The 20,139-nt window shown below is 37.8% G+C and overlaps 3 long non-coding RNA genes across 3 annotated transcripts; 2 read left to right on the top strand and 1 right to left on the bottom strand.

The window, feature by feature from the left end:
- Window positions 1-2,449: 2,449 nt before the first annotated feature.
- On the bottom strand, window positions 2,450-3,858 carry LOC147762615 (uncharacterized). Its single transcript, XR_015333696.1, has 3 exons — window positions 3,704-3,858; window positions 3,333-3,457; window positions 2,450-2,970 (listed from the first exon to the last, which is right to left on the bottom strand). It is a non-coding gene; the product is annotated as an uncharacterized LOC147762615 (long non-coding RNA).
- Window positions 3,859-7,252: 3,394 nt separating this feature from the next.
- LOC147762614 (uncharacterized) lies at window positions 7,253-8,562 on the top strand. Its single transcript, XR_015334111.1, has 2 exons — window positions 7,253-7,387; window positions 7,727-8,562. It is a non-coding gene; the product is annotated as an uncharacterized LOC147762614 (long non-coding RNA).
- A 9,218-nt stretch (window positions 8,563-17,780) lies between these two features.
- On the top strand, window positions 17,781-19,474 carry LOC147762613 (uncharacterized). The gene is made up of 3 exons (XR_015334133.1): window positions 17,781-18,128; window positions 18,368-18,483; window positions 18,968-19,474. It is a non-coding gene; the product is annotated as an uncharacterized LOC147762613 (long non-coding RNA).
- Window positions 19,475-20,139: the final 665 nt, after the last annotated feature.

The following is a 20,139-nucleotide window of genomic DNA, read 5'->3' as shown; positions in this document are numbered from 1 at the left end:
GAAGAGAAAGCTGTTGGTCGCTGCAAGGTGGCTCAAGCGAGGGAAAAGGGACGCACGAGCTTCGCTGTTGTTGCAGGAAGGAGGCACAAACATCGCTTTGGTTGCACAATGGATGCTCAGTGATCGGTCAGAGGCCTGCACGTAAAACAATCAACTTTTTATTGTATATATATATATACATGGGCTAAGGCAAGAAATCCGAGGGTTAAAGCTGCTAGTAGCCTCAGACCAGCCTCCAGTTTGAACTCCTATGGTATTATGTTTCTAAAATCTTGAGCACATGAGTATAGAACGAATATTCGATCGCTGTTCGAGACAGTTCATGTCGCAGTTTTTGCAGAGTTTGTCTGTTGTAAACGGATCGAGACCTGTATTGTGTCAGCCAGTGGCGTGCCCAAAAGGTTCATCGGTCTTTCTTTTAAAGACTGCTATGGCCATCTGACGTATTAATGCATGCAGACCTTGTAGTATGCAATAGAGGTTAATAGTGCATCGCCAATTATTTATTTTCTGGCTATTAATTGGCTGACTGGGTTAGAACTAGTTAAAACATATAAAAGGCCCAGAATATATCCAAGCACTAAAAAAATAAGTCGTCCAGCAGTCGCCAAAGGACGTTCACACGACGTTTGTCCTTGTAGAATGGAAATTTGCTGATCGCCAATGGTCGCCGATGGGTGCTCAAACGGTGCTCAAACATCGCTCCAGGGTCGCCTGCAACGTCTCTAATCGCACTGCACAGAGGACGCGCAAAGAGGCAGGCAAGGTGCTCAGTGGACGCACAGGGTGCTCATAGTGCTACAGGGAAAGTCAAGATTTGGACGTTCGAAAGGAGCACAAGAACTTGTAAGGCTTTCAGGAACTTGTACACAATGACACATTTTTTTTGCTTTAGCGACCGTTGAGTGTTCTATCCATATTAATGGTTGTATAAGGGCTCACAAAGACCGCAGCTCAGTTTAAAGTGGTTTTAATAGAAAGTTTAAACACAAAATTCTTGGCATGTTTGCAAGTTCATTATAAACAACTTATTATGCAACGCGCGCTAATCATCTTATATAATATTGAGGAATCAAAATTTACAAAAAATATGCTGGACTTACATGTACTCAGTTGATCATGAGCAACCACCTCTTCAAAGCACGTGTATGTACGTACAGTGGTTAGGTAATTTTTTTAAGATTATTTTTTCCAATCAAAATGCCACTTATTGCGAATAATTGATGACTTAAGGTGACCGTATAATTTTTGTTTAATATGCATCACCAACATTTAAATCGTAAGACTTCAAACGCAGTTATTTTTCATGCCTCCGTTTCAGACTAAAATGAGGCTCAGCTATGATCAGAGCAAGAGAAAACTGAACAAGAAAAAAATCGCAAAAACATCCCATGTTATAAGTCACATTTCATCAACTTGATTTGTCAAAATTAGGCTTTTTAGACAAACACATTAAAGCAATAGATTGGGTTTTGTTCGACATACCTGTATATTAATTGATAACATACTGTATATGCGCATGTGGTCTTCACGTATGGCATTAAAACTGTGACTCTTTTTTTCGCAAAGTTAAGTTCCAATAAAGATATAGAACCCGTATTGTTGAGTACATTCTTTTGAAGTAAAGTTACTACTTGCAAAAAAAAAAAAAAAAAAAAAATTCGCACGACAGTCAATTGCACTGCTCGTTTGTGCGTGCGTTTTAGAGTTTGTTTGTGGCCATTCTTTTGTCCTGTGTAACGTGACAGAAAGTCCTCCATGATAGGGAGCCCTCTTCTCATTCATTTGTACAGGTAAGCCTCGCCTTAGATTTTGACCCACTTTGGTCAGGTTAACCCTAACCACAATAACTCTCTGGGTTGAGGGCGGACTTTCTGTTGAAAGCAACAGTCACTGTAATTAGAGGAACTCTATCCACGTTTGACGATATCCCAATGCAATATTTTTTTGCCTATACATATCCTTCAAAGCCAATGTCTTTCCCAATTTATACCTTTAAAACAATATAACCCTTCAAATAAAGTACCTGGTGTCGATATTTGCTTCTAAAATATTTGGAAAAACAAGCGGTATACACGTCTAGCAAGTCATTTAGAGCAAAATACTTCACTAAAATATTATTAATATCGAATTAAAGTGCAGGGCGGGTAGTGCAATGGTTCGTGAACATCGCTTTTTTCTTTTCTTATTTTTTCAATGAAAATTCAATTTGGCAGAGTGATCCCTGGTAGCAAACCTTTATCTATCATTATCACCTTTTTGACTGAGATAACAAATTGGAAAGGAACTTTTCAGAATACTTTTGCCTCTTTGAACTTTTGGTAGCTTATACACACTTTTTAAATAGTTAAATCCTCTTTCACATAAAATGTCATTTGTCGTGTGCAACTTAATGAAAAAAATACTCTGTACAGCTGCAGAATATAAATTAAATACATTACAAATAAAGTGATCTATCTGTCGTTTATTGCATACAGAGAGAGTCGTTTGGTTTCCATACAACTTCTAAGAATTTTGGTAAAATGCAAAATAGTGCAAAAAAAAAAAAAAAAACGTTATCCATCATAACACTGAGAGAATAATAATAAAAAAAAGGCTTCAAGAAGAAAAAAGATTTAAGAACAAAGAAAAGAAAAAAACTCTGAATATTTTTAGAAGGTATTTTTACAACTGATCAAAACTTATTAAGAAAAGCTCGACTGTCTGAGTTACCTTAGGAACGCCAGTTGTTTGGAATTGTCCGAACGAACTGATTGCTAAAGTAAACTAGATATTGAATATGATTGCTTTCCATTAACATTTATAATGTCTGAATATGCGAATTTGATATTCTATCAGTGCGCTCCCTCCCTCTCTCTCTCTCTCTCATGGCTGTCATCAAAACATGGACTGGCTCAATCATTCACCGTCATCCTCATCGTCGTTATCGTCATCCATGTCTGCCTTGAGGTCTACCAACTTTTTAACCAGCTGAAATGCCGAGAACATTTACCATGGTAATCACCAGTCTTTACACAGTGTACAATGTACTATAATCTTGTCATGAAATAAAGGAACATGCAATTATTGTACTAAACTTACCAGTGATGGACTGTTGGTACGATAAGATAATATGTACAGCTTATGGAAATAATGTTAGAATGATAATCTTTAAAATAAATTACATGTTGCAGGCAGCACTAACAGTGTTTATTGCAAACGCATTAAAATCGAAAACATGCAATAAAAAGCTTCAGTCATGCTCCGCTAATGAGTTGATAATGACAACTGATCCGATCAACCAAGGACCGGCTGAGAACTGATTTTACGGCGTCTCGTGTGAAAGCTCTTACCTCGTCGCTTGCTTTCTCTCCCTCATCGTTGCTGTCTTCCACTGCAGTGCTATCGCCAACACAGATGCGGCGGCGGCGGATGCTTGGTATGGAACGGCGACGGCGGCGGCGGCGGCCAAATATGCCTTTAAAAGTAACATTTGCTTCAAACTTTTTTGTAGTAACATGCAAACAATTTCTTTGACATCTGATTTTTTTGCGAAAAAAAAAGAAAGAAACAAGTATCAAAAGCATATCTGACAAAACTTCATTGTGTTAAGTTATTGTGCACCTTAATGAAGGATGATTATTATACAGGGGACTCTATGAAAACTGGAAAAATATTAGGACGATTTCATCTGTAGGTTTAGCCTATACACTGCTGTGCCTACCTTCCGATTCAGCAAACAATTGCACCAAAAGCATTACGCCTAAAAGTACAGCGAACAACTTCACTTTGTTCATTGTGCGTATTGGCAGCTTTGTGGCAGAGCAGGAGTCCTGGCAATGGCTAAGCGCAAACTGGAGGCGAAAACGCCCAACTTTTAATTTTATAGAAGTTCATAGCACCTAAGAATTATCAAAGTTCATCGGACATGCGCTGTTACTGCCTTTTACATAAAAAAATGTTTCCAGCGACACTGCACGTGATTATGAAGAAATTAAGTGGGCGTGTCGGTGCCACGCAGTTTTTCTGAACAACTTTACGACACCTTATATTATTTACGACTTGGGACGGCGATATTATAAGAATAATGACCAAATAATACCTTGGGCTATTCTATGTTAGATTTGCGTGTCAAAAACATATTTTCACTAAAAACTGTTTCTTCAAATTTTTTGTCATTTCAACCAAACCGAAGCACCCGCGCATGTCTTGGTAACAAAAGGATAGAATAAAAATAGCCAGTTATTTGGAAGGGGAATTGTACCCATTCTACCAAAGTGGTTCATTCCACCCCAAGCTGTTTTAGTTGACATTTCATTTTTAAGTTAGTTCTTGAATAGTGATTTAACATTTTTTGCACTATCCACACTCTAAACATTCATTCGAACAGGCATACAGTGCTTGGAATATATGAATAGAAATATTCTGTCATTATATGATGTTGACAAACTTGACAAAAAATGCACTGCATTCAAGAAGATTATTAAAAAACATGTTGGTGGCAATTTTGTTTCCATGCAGTCCCATTTCCTTCGTGGCATCAAGGTTTTCAGTAACAAAGTGATCTGTCCACGTCAATCAGTTCTGGTACGCCAGTGTAAGTACTAACTATAAAAGCAATTTTACAGAGTTATCGCTGCAGTCACATGATATATCTTTATTGTTTATGACAGGTGAAAACCACATATGTATCCGTATGGAGAGAGAGAGAGAGAGAGAGAGAGAGAGAGAATTGCATGTCCCGATAACTTTAATAGTCGGGGTGAAAACCTTTCTCAATTATCTTTATCCCATAGCTGATTTAGTAGGCGCGACAGACATTTAAGCCGTTTAAGATGATAGCAATTTATTGAGACTACCCAGGGAGTTAGACCGATACAAATGGATTGATCTAGGCATGGGAACCCAGTCTAAGTATATGGTATTTTCCTTTGTCACTTGATTTTCAATCTCATTCCACAGGTTTTCAACAGGTGTTCTGCCAGGTTTCTTGCAGGCCAGCCCACTCTGTTGATGCCATGCTGGTAAAGTCACTCTCTTGCACAGCCATGTGCCTTTGGGGTGTAGCGTTATCATGCATGTTATTGCCTAGTCACAGCCTGGGCCTTACAATGAGATTACATCCAAAATAAAAGCATAGTTAAAGCAATGTTTTAGCACAAATCTGTAAACATTCATTCGTTGTCTTAAATTACATACATCTGGGGGTTAAATCATATCCATGACAAATGCAACATGTTATCTTTTCTAAACAGAGTGACAAGGGGTCATCAATCGCAGTTGAACTTGAAAGAAAGAAAGGTACCAGGTATATTCTCCCCCTTTTCTTTCAACAGGTTTACTTTTACTGTGGCATCAACAAATAAATCAAAATATAATTCTGACCGCCCATGACAGGAACGAGTTTATTATAATGTGCTTCTCACTGGTTCACCCAGGCTGCCGACAGACATGCATATTCAACAAGCAAGCCTTAAACTTAGTTTTGAGGACCAGTGAGTTAACAATAATTATAATAGTGACAGACTGGGAAACTTAACATCTAGGGTTTATCTGTCACCACAGAGGCGCAACTTCCCCTAATGCATTGCCAATAGCTATCCACAGTCCTGTTCGCCCATGGGGGATTCTCTACTATGTTGCTTGGTCAATACTAAGATATTCTTTAATATCCCCAATCATAATCTGATCCTTATGAAAATCAAATCATCTTGGGTCTATTTTCTATCTACAAAAAATTGATAAGAAAATATCTCATATTGTGTCTTTCATCGCTGATGTAACGAAACTGAGGATCTGTGTTACAGAAAGACCGCCCTCCATTTAGTTGTTATGGTTAGGGTTAGCCTGACCTAAGTGGGTCAAAATCTAGGGAGAAGCTTACCTGTGCAAAAGAATGGGAAGTGGACTCTCTATCACGGGTTACATTTTGGTAGAATTTTTTTTTATTAAAATGTTTTTGTAGTCTTACGATACGAAAGTTCTAAATGTTCTAATATTAACTGTTGCCTAATGAGCATGATATTGATGTTTGTTTAATTGCTTCTATTTATTTCAGTACTGGTACATAGATTCAATTGGTGCATTCCCCATTCTGTAATTAGCATATGTGACCGGACAATTGTGCATACCCCCCCCCCCCCAAAAAAAAAAAAGGAGAAAAAACCCTCAGATATTTTAATATTTTAGTTTTTTGATGTTAAAAAATCCTTTGAATTAATAAGAAATGTATAAACATGCGTAACATGCGTAACATGCTTTTTTATTTGGATATCAACTATCATATCAAAACCATAAGCTCTTGCAATCAAAAAGGTGCCGATATGGTATAATGGCAAATGATTTTGCTCGAGGAACGCCATTTCGACCAAAGGTTGAGACTTGCTTTCGTCAAATCGCGTTGATATGTTTAACAGCTTCCATTCAGATTAATCTGTTTGGTCAGCTTGAATTTGAGAAAAGTCGTGACCCCGACTATCAGAGTCATCTGGACATGCAATTCTCTCTCTCTCTCTCTCTCTCTCTCCCACCATACGGATACATATGCATAAATATATGTATATATGGTTTTCACCTGACATTAACGATGAGGATATATTGGGCAACTGCAGCGATGAATCTGTAAAATTGCTTTATAGTTAGTACTTTCACTGGCGAATCAGTAAAGTATTGATTGATGTGGAGAGACCACTTTGTTACCAGAAAACTTGTAACTGGAATATCGGTCTAGGTGTTTAAATCATGCCACGAATTTAATGGGACTGCATGGAAACAAAATTGTCATCATCATGTTTTTTAATAATCTGGTTGAATGCAGTGTCTTTCTTATCCAGTTTGTCAACGTTACACAACGACAGAATATTTTTATTCACATGTCATGCACTGTATGCCTGTTTCAATGTATGTTTGGAGTGCGAATAGTGCAAAAAAATGCAAAGTCACTATTCAAGGTTTGACTTAATAATGTAATGTCAACTAAAACAGCTTCGGGTAGAATGAATTACTGTGGTAGAATGGGTGCAATTCTCTTTTCAAATAGCTGGCTATTTTTATTTTGTCCTTTTGTTATCAAGACATGCGCGGGTGCCTCGGTCTGCTTGAAATGATAAAAAAATTTGAAGAAACAATTTTTTTAGTGAAGATATGTTTCTGACACGCAAATCTAACAAAGAATAGCCCCAGGAATTATTTGGTCATTATTCATAATATCGACGCGTCAAGTCGTAAATAACATAAGGTGTCGTAAAGTTGTTCAGAAAATCTGCATGGCACAGACACGCCCACTTAATAATCACGTGCAGTATAGCTGAAAACATTTTTTATCCAAAAGATAGTTACTGCGCATGTCCTGTGAACTTTGATATATTTTGAGTTTCTATTAACTGGAGTTGGGCGAACGAAAGACGGGGTAAGAGCTTTTGCAGGAGATACCATATCATTTGATAATACGATGTTGCAACTGTCATATCAACAGTGGAGCATACCTTAGGTTTTTTATGTAATTATATAACATGATGTCGCAATTTATATCCTTACCACTGATGTTGCTCTTACTACCTGTTAATGTTTTATTTCATTTGAGATGTCTTTGGCATTATTTCCAGTAGATTATGTTACACATGTACATGTAGTAATCACTTTGATCAACCAGGTAAAATTTTCCTTTATGTTATGGTGGAAATATAGTAGAATCGTGCACAATGTAAAAAGGAGACGGTTTTTAAAGCAGCTTTTCTACGCATTTCAGCTTCTTGAAAAGTTGGCAAACATCGAGGATAACAACGATCATGATGATGATAGGGATGAATGAGAACAGCCACCAAAACCAGTGAGCACAATGATGAGAACGTTTTTAAATCGCATATTCAGACATTATGTAAATGGAACATGATCATCTTCAACAGTTTGGTTTAACGTTCGGTTTATTCGAACTGCTACAGATAATTCCGAATCTCGAGAATATTTGAACTACCAAGGTTTTCTAAACTTTTCATGAGTGAGTGAAAAAGAGTTTTGAAAAACATTGTCGAAAGTGATAGCATGATTTGCACAGACAGGCACACAAACTTTAGTAGTTATTCAGACATTTTTATTCTCTTTGTGAATCTATATTTTCCCCAAATATAACCGTTTTAATGTTTAAAAGCCATGCTTTGGACTGTTATCTACAATAAACACTTCAAGCTATACTTACATTGTTTTCTCAAAGTTATTTCGTTCTTGTAATAATGGATATTAGGATAGTACATTTTGGCGGGAATATTTTGTTTCAATTCTTTTCGCATTTACCACAATTTGTTTGAAAACCAAGTGGCTCTCTGTATACATTAAAACGATAAAGACATATACTTGTTTGTCGCGTATTTATTTAACATTCTGAATCTTTCTGGAGTATTTCTGAATGTAACAAAGCACAAAGTACGTGGAGGACGACTGAATTAAACAAAAAAACACATTACGCTACCTAAAGTTCATGAAATCAAATCAGTATTGTGAACAATCTCTTTTCGCCAATTTGTATCTGTCTAAGAACAAAAATGTGATTCTGATTGTTATTTGTAAGAATAAAATATATTGCCCTTTTGTGAAACGTTGCTAAGTGCGATGCTTTATTTAGTCACCGCTAAATTTATGCTCCTAAGTATACTTCACTGCTATATACTTTTTCGCAAATAATTCGTAAAACGTAATGAAAATTGGTATCAAAATGCATCTGAAAACCTATCCATATACGACAGTAGAACGTAAGTTGTCTGTCTTAATCTTGTAACCACAGAATAAAAATACCTTTTCAGCAATAATGTGGTACAGAAATGTGGTTGGGGAACTTGAATGTGTTCAGCTAACACAATCCCACTTCACCGTTGAATCAACGTTAATTTTGGTGGATCAACGTTGAATCAACGTAGAATCAATGTCGTTTGCCTGCTGGGTTACTATCTACCAGATGTCTACCTGTTACAAAACAGTAGCCTTTGTAAGACCTTGGTCAGTTTGGATTTTAATTTACAATTAATTTTTGTACTGGAGATGCATTTGCACTATGCTGTACTGTACTGTATTGTGCTGTTCTGTGCTGTTATATGTTAATTGTGCTGTGCTGTGTTTTGCTCTGCTGTACTGCACTGTGCTGTGCTGTGCTGCACCGTGCCGTGCCGTGCCGCGCTGTGCTTTGTGTTGTGCTGTTGTGCTTAGCTGTGTTGTGTGTTGCTATGCTGTGCTGTGTTGCAATGTGTTGTGATGTGTTTTGCTGTGTTGTGCTGTGCTGTATTATGTTGTGCTGTACTGTGCTGTGCTGTGTTGTGCTATTTTGTGCTGTGCTGTGCTGTACTGTGTTGTGTTGTGTTGTGCTATGCTGTGCTGTGCTGTGCTGTGTTGTGTTGTGTTGTGCTGGGCAGTGCTGTGCTGTGTTGTGCTATTTTGTGCTGTGCTGTGCTGTGTTGTGTTGTGCTATGCTGTGCTGTGTTGTGATGTGTTGTGATGTGTTGTGCTATGTTGTTCTGTGTTGTGCTGTGGTATGTTGTGCTGTGCTGTGCTGTGCTGTGTTGTGTTGTGCTATGCTGTGCTGTGTTGTGATGTGTTGTGCTATGTTGTTCAGTGTTGTGCTGTGCTGTGCTGTGTTGTGCTATTTTGTGCTGTGCTGTGCTGTGCTGTGATATGTTGTGCTGTGCTGTGTTGTGTTGTGCTATGCTGTGCTGTGTTGTGATGTCATGTGCTATGTTGTTCTGTGTTGTGCTGTACTGTGCTGTGTTGTGCTATTTTGTGCTGTGCTGTGCTGTGCTGTGTTGTGTTGCGCTATGCTGTGTTGTGATGTCATGTGCTATGTTGTTCTGTGTTGTGCTGTACTGTGGTGTGTTGTGCTATTTTGTGCTGTGCTGTGCTGTGCTGTGTTGTGTTGTGTTGTGCTATGCTGTGTTGTGATGTCATGTGCTATGTTGTTCTGTGTTGTGCTGTACTGTGCTGTGTTGTGCTATTTTGTGCTGTGCTATGCTGTGCTGTGTTGTGTTGCGCTATGCTGTGCTGTGTTGTGTTGTGCTATGCTGTGCTGTGTTGTGTTGTGCTATCCCGCACGAAAACGAAGTAGATACTCCAGCGCAGTAGACTACTGCAATCATACTGCAAACATGCTTCAAATCTGCTTCGATGTGGGAGCTAATTAGCATATTTGAAACATGCTTCTATCATGCTGCTAATCTACTGCATTAATGCTCCTCCTCTGTACAACCCTATGTAATTTTTGAAGTAGAATTGCAGTAGGCTATACTGCATTTCTACTGCAAATATGCTCCACACCACTACTGCGTTAATGCTTCTTTGCTACTTCGATACTACTGCATTTTCATGCGGGATGCTGTTCTGTGTTGTGCTGTGCTGTGATATGTTGTGCTATGTTGTGCTATGTTGTGCTGTGCTGTGTTGTGTTGTGCTATGTTGTGCTGTGGGTCACCTCAAATTCAAAACGTAAATTGATACAGATATTAATGGCATAAACCATTCAGTCTAGATCTGTCTCGCATTTTACCAGCCTACTGTTGTATTGGCTCCGCTACAACATAACTAGGTGGTCACGATTCCGAAAGATAGTTTCAATAGAATTTCTTTAGTTTCTTTCTAGTACTTTGATTCATTACCCTGCGTTTAAGTCCACGTTAACCACTTCCCGCTCGCTTAAACTCATAATGTTTTATTATATTTATAATGTTAAGGGTTAGCCTGACCTAAGTGGCTCAAAATCTAGTGCGAGGCTTACCTGTACATATGAATGGGAACGGCCTCTCTATATCGGGGATTGGGAGTTGGGGGTGGGGGTGCTCTGTCACGTTTGACCGGACAATTACTGCGCCAATAAGAGCAGATAAATGGAGAACTCGCTGGTACTGCACTACTGAATCACCAGCTCTGGCCATCCGTTTGATCTTTTGTACCGCTTAGAATACATCCAGCGATAGGTTTGACATTTAATTTGTCATGACAGTATCGATATGCATACCCCAGCACGTGACTACAGGAGCTAGAATCCTTTCTCCGAAACAATTTTGCCAACTTTACTCTCTCCCAGAGATCACCTAGCATGTACAAAATAGGATTAATGTGTAACAGCTAATAGTAGCCTATGGTAGCGATCATGAGCACAATGCCTACAAGGGGATGGCATCAAAGATATTTTTACTTCCTATGGGCCCTCTGATTTTTGTGTGAGAGGCTCATAGCAAGGTGTTTGCCCCAGCAACTACAATGGAAACATTTTGTCAAGTTCATGCGAATCTTTAACAAATCAAATTTTAAAATCAACGATATCAAGGTGCTTTCAATGCGTTTATTTTCATTTTATTTTCCATCTCACATTCTGAAAAACAAATTGCTTTTATCCAAGGAAAAATATTTATTCAATTTTAAGAAAAGGGCAATCAAAGGCACCGATTTAAACGAGGTAATAAGAAGCAGCACCAGGGTAAATTGTGACCTATCAACAATACATATGCCACAGTGGACCTTGTCTTACACTCATTGTACTTTGCGGGATCAAAATTTGGCTTTTCGTGCTACACTGTCTTTGTGAAAAAAGTTAATTGGCTGCAAAATCGGCATCACGAATTTAGAAATTAAAACTTGCACAACCAGGCATTCACAAACTGAATCTTTCGTAGGTTTGCTTCTTTGATGTCTGAATCTGAAGGGCATTCTCAGAGGACTTTTCGACATTTTGTCACTGCAGTCTACGTACAGCTTTCCACATTTGATTAAATTATTGTAAAAAGTGTGAATTTTAAGATTTGGACACATTCCTCATGAGGGCATGAGAATACTACAAACCTCCAAGCAGTGACCCCAGTGAAAAACTGAACCTTTTGCAGGCGTGCTTCTTTAATATCTTCCTCTGAAGGGCATTCTCAGACGACTTTTTATGTCGCCAATTTTGTCACTGCGTCTTATTTTCCACATTTGATTAAAGGATTGTAAAAGGCGTGGAATCGAATATTTTGACACGTTCCTCATGAGGGCATAAGAATACCACAGACCTCCAAGCAGTGACCCCCGATGGCCACGACGGGATTGAATATACAGCACTGTCAATAGCGTACGTTACACTCGGTTGTTCCCCAGCGCACTGCCAAACCAAGCAAGATGTTTCTGAATGAATGGACAGTGGTATGGTATGCAGGCGGCTGAGAAAATAAAGACTTTCATCACTGGAAAGGTTTTATCTTTGAGATCTGAATTAGGAAATGTAAGAATTTTTACCGGAGAGATATGGCTGGGGGATGTTCAAAAGTTCCTTTAACTTTGTTAGCCAAGTGTAGTGTAGCATGTAAAGTAAATATTTTAAATTGTCATAGTACAGTGGGTGTAAGGCATGGTTCGCTGTGAGGTAATGATCAGTCGCAACTTACCCCTAATATTTTAATACTTATCGAAGATCCTAACCTTATATTCCTAATAACTGCTTGTGTTGGCTTTTATTTTTCAAAATAAACTTTTTAAAGCAAAAATAGCAAAGACTATATCTATCCTCTAAGGTTAGATACCGGGTGAGATCACCATGATGGAGAGCAAGCTTTCCAGTAATCAAAAGAAGTCAACACGGCGGCATCTAGCTGAATCATGCCCGTTGTGATTTGTAATTGTATCATGTGAGCATGCAGACGAAGGAGGCATAATACTTCACATCAGGTGCGCTTATCGTCGTGATAAATAATCTTCATGAATGAGGGGTTTGTTTTACTGATATTTTACTAGTTGTTAACGTTGTGTAAGGCGAACCTGATTACATGTCTACATGTACATGTAATCAGGTATATATAAATATTGAGGATATAGCTTCAAAACAATGAGCTGTTTTGTTAATTATGTTTTGGGGCAAAGAATGTAGATCGCAGTTTTGATCAACAATGTGTTACTTGTTTAGAACGTATTGGAAAGTTTACTGGTTGCCAATCATAATCACAAACAGTTCGATCGCCTTGGCAGTCAATCCTAGTTTCAAAGACTCTAAACAATTCTCTCTCTCTCTCCCTCCCTCTCTCTCTCTCTCTCTCTCTCTCTCGCTCTCTCTCCAGGTGCACGCATATACAGCTTCATGATCCCACAAAGAAGATGTGACTGCACAGAAGTAAAAAATAGTGTGTATAATGCATGTGTATGATTTGTTCCACTGGTGGCCTCAATGTGCTTTTATAAATCACTTTGGTAGAATGGGTACAATTCTACTTTAAATAACTGGTTATTTTATCTTTTTGTTACCAAGACATGCGCAGATGCTTCGGTCTGCTAAAAATGGCAGAAACATTTTTAGTTAAAATATGTTTTTGACACGCAAATCTAACAAAGTGTAGCCCAAAGAAATATTTGGTGATTATATTCCTAATATCGACGCCCCAAGTTGTAAAAAATATAAGGTGTCGTAAAGTTGTTCAGAAAACCTGTGGCACCGACACGCCCACTTAATTTCATCTTAATCACGTGCAGCATCACTGAAAACAATTTTTATCCAAAAGGCAGTAACAGCGCATGTCCTGTGAACTTTGATATATTTTGAGTTTCTCTGGAGTTGGGCGAACCTAAGATGGTGTAAGAGCTTTTGCAGGAGATACCAAGGAGTTATAACAGATACCATAGTTGTAAGTCGATCTTATTTAATAACAGGATGTTGCTACTGTCATATCAACAGTGGAGCATAGATTGGGTTTGTTTTGCAATTAATTAAAACGATATCACAATATATATATATATATATATATATATATATATATATATATATATATATATATATATATATATATATATATATCTTAAATATTGCTCTCACTAGATATGACTGCACAGAAACAAAAATACCGATCCAACATGTGTATAGTTTGGGGGGGGTGGGTTGCTCTCTGTCACGTTTCACCAGACAATTACTGCGCCAATAAGGGGGGAGTTGCTCTCTGTCACGTTTCACCGGACAATTACTGCGCCAATAAGAGCACATAAATGGAGAACTCACTGGTACTGCACTACTGAATCACCAGCTCCGGCCATCCGTTTGATCTTTTGTACCGCTTAGAATACATGCAGCGATAGGTTTGACATTTAATTTGTCATGATAGTATCGATATGCATACCCCAGTACGTGACAATAGGAGCTAGAATCCTTTCTCCGAAACAATTTTGCCAACTTTACTCTCTCCCAGAGATCACCTAGCATGTACAAAATAGGATTAATGTGTAACAGCTAATAGTAGCCTATGGTAGCGATCATGAGCACAATGCCTACAAGGGGATGGCATCAAAGATATTTTTACTTTCTATGGGCCGTCTGATTTTTGTGAGAGAGGCTCATAGCAATGTTTTTGCCCCAGCAACTACAATGGAAACATTCTGGTCAAGTTCATGCGAATCTTTAACAAATCAAATTTTAAAATCAAGTTTTAAAATTAACGATATCAATGTGCTTTCATTGCGTTTATTTTCATTTTATTTTCCATCTCACATTCTGAAAAACAAATTGCTTTTATCCAAGGAAAATATTTATTCATATTTAAGAAAAGGGCAATCAAAGGCATCGATTTAAACGAGGTAATAAGAAGCAGCACCAGGGTAAATTGTGACCTATCAACATTACATATGCCACAGTGGACCTTGTCTTACACTCATTGTACTTTGCCAGGATCAAAATTGGTTTTTTTTGTGCTACACTACAAAACTCTTTGTGAAAAAAGTTACTTGGCTTCAAAATCAGCATCACGAATTTAGAAATTAAAACCTGCACAACCAGGCATTCACAAACTGAATCTTTCGTAGGTTTGCTTCTTTGATGTCTGAATCTGAAGGGCATTCTCAGAGGACTTTTTGACATTTTGTCATTGCAGTCTACGTGCAGCTTTCCACACTTGATTAAAGGATTGTAAAAGGCGTGAATTCGAATATTTTGACACATTACTCGTGAGGGCATGAGAATACCACAGACCTTAAGTAGTGAGATGACCACGACGGGATTGAATATACAGCACTGTCAATAGCGTACGTTACACTCGGTTGCTCCCCAGCGCACTGCCAAACCAAGCAAGATGTTTCTGAATGAATGGACACTGGTATGGTATGCAGGCGGCTGAGAAAATAAAGACTCTTGTCACGCTTCAGATAAACTTTCATCACTGGAAAGGTTTTATCTTTGAGATCTGAATTAGGAAATGTAAGAATTTTTACCGGAAAGATATGGCTGGGGGGATGTTCAAAAGTTCCTTTAACTTTGTTAGCCAAGTGTAGTGTAGCATGTAAAGTAAATATTTTAAATTGTCATAGTGCAGTGGGTGTAAGGCATGGTTCGCTGTGAGGTAATGATCAGTCGCAACTTACCCCTAATATTTTATACTTATCGAAGATCCTAACCTTATATCCCCAATAACTGCTTGTGTTGGCTTTTATTTTTCAAAATAAACTTTTTAAAGCAAAAATAGCAAAGACTATATCTATCCTCTAAGGTTAGATACCGGGTGAGATCACCATGATGGAGAGCAAGCTTTTCAGTAATCAAAAGAAGTCAACACGGCGGCATCTAGCTGAATCATGCCCGTTGTGATTTGTAATTGTATCATGTGAGCATGCAGACGAAGGAGGCATAATACTTCACATCAGGTGCGCTTATCGTCGTGAATAAATAATCTTAAATAATCTTCATGAATGAGGGGTTTGTTTTACTGATATTTTACTAGTTGTTAACGTTGTGTAAGGCGAACCTGATTACATGTCTACATGTACATGTAATCAGGTATATATAAATATTGAGGATATAGCCTCAAAACAATGAGCTGTTTTGTTAATTATGTTTTGGGGCAAAGAATGTAGATCGCAGTTTTGGTCAACAATGTGTTACTTGTTTAGAACGTATTGGAAAGTTTACTGGTTGCCAATCATAATCACAAACAGTTCGATCGCCTTGGCAGTCAATCCTAGTTTCAAAGACTCTAAACAGTTCTCTCTCTCTCTCCCTCTCTCTCTCTCTCTCTCTCTCTCCAGGTGCACGCATATACAGCTTCATGATCCCACAAAGAAGATGTGACTGCACAGAAGTAAAAAATAGTGTGTATAATGCATGTGTATCATTTGTTCCACTGGTGACCTCAATGTGCTTTTATAAATCACTTTGGTAGAATGGGTACAATTCTACTTTAAATAACTGGTTATTTTATCTTTTTGTTGCCAAGACATGCGCAGATGCTTCGGTCTGCTAAAAATGGCAGAAACATTTTTAGTTAAAATATGTTTTTGACACGCAAATCTAACAAAGTGTAGCCCAAAGAAATATTTGGTGATTATATTCCTAATATCGACGCCCCAAGTTGTAAAAAATATAAGGTGTCGTAAAGTTGTTCAGAAAACCTGTGGCACCGACACGCCCACTTAATTTCATCATAATCACGTGCAGCATCACTGAAAACAATTTTTATCCAAAAGGCAGTAACAGCCCATGTCCTGTGAACTTTGATATATTTTGAGTTTCTCTGGAGTTGGGCGAACCTAAGATGGTGTAAGAGCTTTTGCAGGAGATACCAAAGGAGTTATAACAGATACCATAGTTGTAAGTCGATCTTATTTAATAACAGGATGTTGCTACTGTCATATCAACAGTGGAGCATAGATTGGGTTTGTTTTGCAATTAATTAAAACGATATCACTATATATATATATATATATATATATATATACTTAAATATTGCTCTCACTAGATGTGACTGCACAGAAACAAAAATACCGATCCAACATGTGTATAGTTTGTTCCACTGGTGACCCCATTGTGCTTTGATGAAAATGGGGAATTGACCCACAAAGAACAAGGGGGTCGTGCAGTGCGTTAATACCAGGAGCCCAGTATTATAACAATAAGATGCTTATTTATTAAAATATGAAGCATTACGGAGTCGAATGAATGTTTTCGTGTGAATGTGAAAAAAAGTCCTTTCATCAATAACTATAGAGTGAACGGCTGGTGTCGCAGCTCTGTGCTGTGTATAATGCAGACGTTGTGAGCTGACAATGCCAACCAGGAGGGCTGAAATGATAATGACACTAGATATACTTTAGATGAACCTTTATTGGATGAGGTTTATGGTCCTTAAGATCAGAACGTTGAAATACCAAAAGCTTTACAAGAGATATATATATACAGACTTTCTCCATTGGTCTCTTTTTACGAATCCCTACTTAAAACAAAATAAACGCCTGCAGTGACCGCTTATATGCGATTCAGCATGTGTCACTGGTGTAAGCAAGAAATAAACCGCATGCATGCAGTTACAGCAACCGTACGGGGCTGGGGGAGTTGACAAGTTCACTGGTCGACACTTAGGGTATGTTTTGCTGGTTTCGCACGACGAGACATATTTGACCCTTCCGTGAAAGGTACTTTTCTTTCATTCCCACTTCAATGCCAAAAGAAATTCGGAATAGAGAAATTCCACACACAAACTGTTATTATAGGCAGCAGGGCCTACATGCATTACAAATTATATCATAGCAAATATCCAAAATAATTCTGAGAACCAAAATGCTTATACTTAATCAAGATCCAAACCATATATTTCCTTGGTCAAGACTTGTTTGAGTTGGTTTTTATTTCTCAAAAGAAGAGTTTATAGCAAAAATAATATATATATTTATATATGCACTCTACGGATAACTGCCCTTTATTTTTGTCTTTTTGTTATTAAACGCCCTGGCAGTTGCTGTTCAATAACAATAATAATAATAATAAAAAGTTTTATGCATATTTTTTGCAAAAGCATGTTCTTGTCAAATATTTCTTTAACTGGTGACAGAAATTATTTGCCTGTTTTGCATAATAATGATTCGACGTGCAAAGCTTCAATGATAGGTAGCTAACTTCGAAAAACCTAGGCAACAACGTCATGCCTTCTTTCAGCACAATCACGTTCAGCATTAGTAAATTTATTTTGTAGATTACACTTATTGCGCATGTCTTGGGAACTTTGACATTTTCAGGGCTACAAAACTGAGAGTTGGGCGTTTTCGCCTTCAGTTTGTGCGTGGCCGTTGAAAAGACTCCTGCTATCCCGTAACTACACCAACATTCACTATGAACAAGCTGAAGTGGTTCGCCGTGCTTTTGGCCATTATGCTCTTAGTGGAGATGTTTGAGGAATCAGAAGGTAAGCATGTGGGCTAAATTGATGAATAGAATTGTCTTGATTTAGTTTCTTAGTCTTCATTGAGTTGTTTGTTTAATCATTCCTTACGAAAATTTACTAGTTTTGTCATAAACATAATTTCATGTACTAATGAATAATATATAAATATTGTTATAGACATGGGAAGATATTTTTGGCAAAGCAGTTGAGAGCACATTCATATTACTGAAGAGAAAGTTTTTTGTTAATACGACTTTTAGGTAATTCGCGTCGCCGCCGCAGACGCCGCCGATTCCTTAGTCGCCGTCGTCGCCGTTTTGGCGATAGCACTGCAGTAGAAGACGGTCAAGAAGCGGAAGAGAGAGCCAGCGACGAGGTAAGAACTTTCACACGGAGCATTATTCGATCACTTCTAAACCGGTATTTGGTTGATCTGAGCAGTTGTCATCATTAAATCATCAGCGGAGCATAACTGAAGCTTTTTGATGTATTTTTCCTGAAATGATCGTATGTTATTCGTTTCATACTATTTCTTAAAACACAACATTCCATCTCTTTTGTGTTTACTGAAGTCATTCTGGTGACAATTTTTCAAATGATACTGCAAAGAAAATTTAACAATAAATTGTTTTTACTGTCTGCAAAATAATCATTTCATGTCATTTTAAAGTATAATCATTTTAGTGTGACTGTATTTCTAAAATCTGTGTGCATAAATCACTGTAATTTCTATTTTTAGTAAACATTGTGGGGTGGAATGTGTAGATCGAAATTATAATTTTTTCATAAGAAGCACTGCAGCAGTAGCGTTCTGCACAATATAAAAGCGATTACACAGGCAAATGTTATCGACATTTTAGCTCCTTCAAAAGTTGGTACGATTGGAGGCTGACAACGATGACAACAGTGTTGATGATGAAAATGATGGTGATGATGATGAAGAATGAACGAGTCGACCCATGTTTTGATGACAGCAATGAGAAAGAGAGAGAAAGGAGCACACTGATGACAAAATTTCAAGTGCATATATTCAGACACAACTTTAATGAAAAACGATTAGGTTTGACAGTTTCATATTTCGGGTTTCAAAAACAATCAAATATTTCGGAATTAGTTTGAGTGAACCCGAGTTCTGAGAACAACCATGGTAGATAGCGAAAGGAAGATTGCCACAAACAGGCACACATGCATGCAAACACACAATCACACTCACGCACACGTACACGGTTTATTATTCTCTTTGTTCATTAATTTTCCTTTCAAGTATTGTCGTTTTAATTATTTGAAAAATATTGATGTAGAAATGGTTAGATTCTTACTATAAATTTCAAAGTGCAAATTGCCTAACATCTGAAATAAAATCTTAGAGCTATTTTGGTTGTTTTCTTAATAGTCTTTCGCTAATGTTATGAGGAAAACGCTTTGGCGGGAACTTTTTGCAATTCTTACCCTTTTGACATTTGCACAGTTTGTATGAATACCAAGTGGCTTTCTTTTTTCATTCAAATGAATTTAAGGCCACTAATAGTAAAAGGACCAAAGTCATAGAAACAAAGCCCTGGGCTTATAAGTTTTTATAAAAAATTAAAACAAACTTCCCAAAAGGCCAATTAAAGACGGGGATTAAGTACAGTGTCCAACGGATGACGCTCTGGCGCCAATTTGGGGGGAAAAATGCCGTTTTCGGTATTGGGATTTTCTCTATAACCAAGACAGCTATTCAAGTGATTCAAAAGGCCTCATAAAGCTGGGTGAAAGCACTACAGCGCGGTACCAGGGAATTGTCTTAAACTATTTACTTTTGATTTTATCATCTTTTACGTTAAATCAGCCCATATTTCAATGGGTTATTCACTTCAAAAGGCGATAACTTTCAAACAAACAATTTCCTCTTAAACCCCTGATATCATGCTGTAGTCCACATTCCTAACAACAATAGGTGCAACTTTTGTAACGATCGGTTGCTCAGATAGTGAGATATACTTGGCAGCGATTCACTAATCTCGTCAATATAGAAAGCTGTTAAAACAGC

This window comes from Lingula anatina, chromosome 4 (genome assembly GCF_051362555.1).
Source record: "Lingula anatina isolate TDL-2025a chromosome 4, LinAna3.0, whole genome shotgun sequence".
In the NCBI taxonomy this organism is placed as follows: Eukaryota; Metazoa; Brachiopoda; class Lingulata; order Lingulida; family Lingulidae; genus Lingula; species Lingula anatina.
Note: the sequence above shows the minus strand (reverse complement) of the source record. Positions and strands in the feature narration are given on the sequence as shown.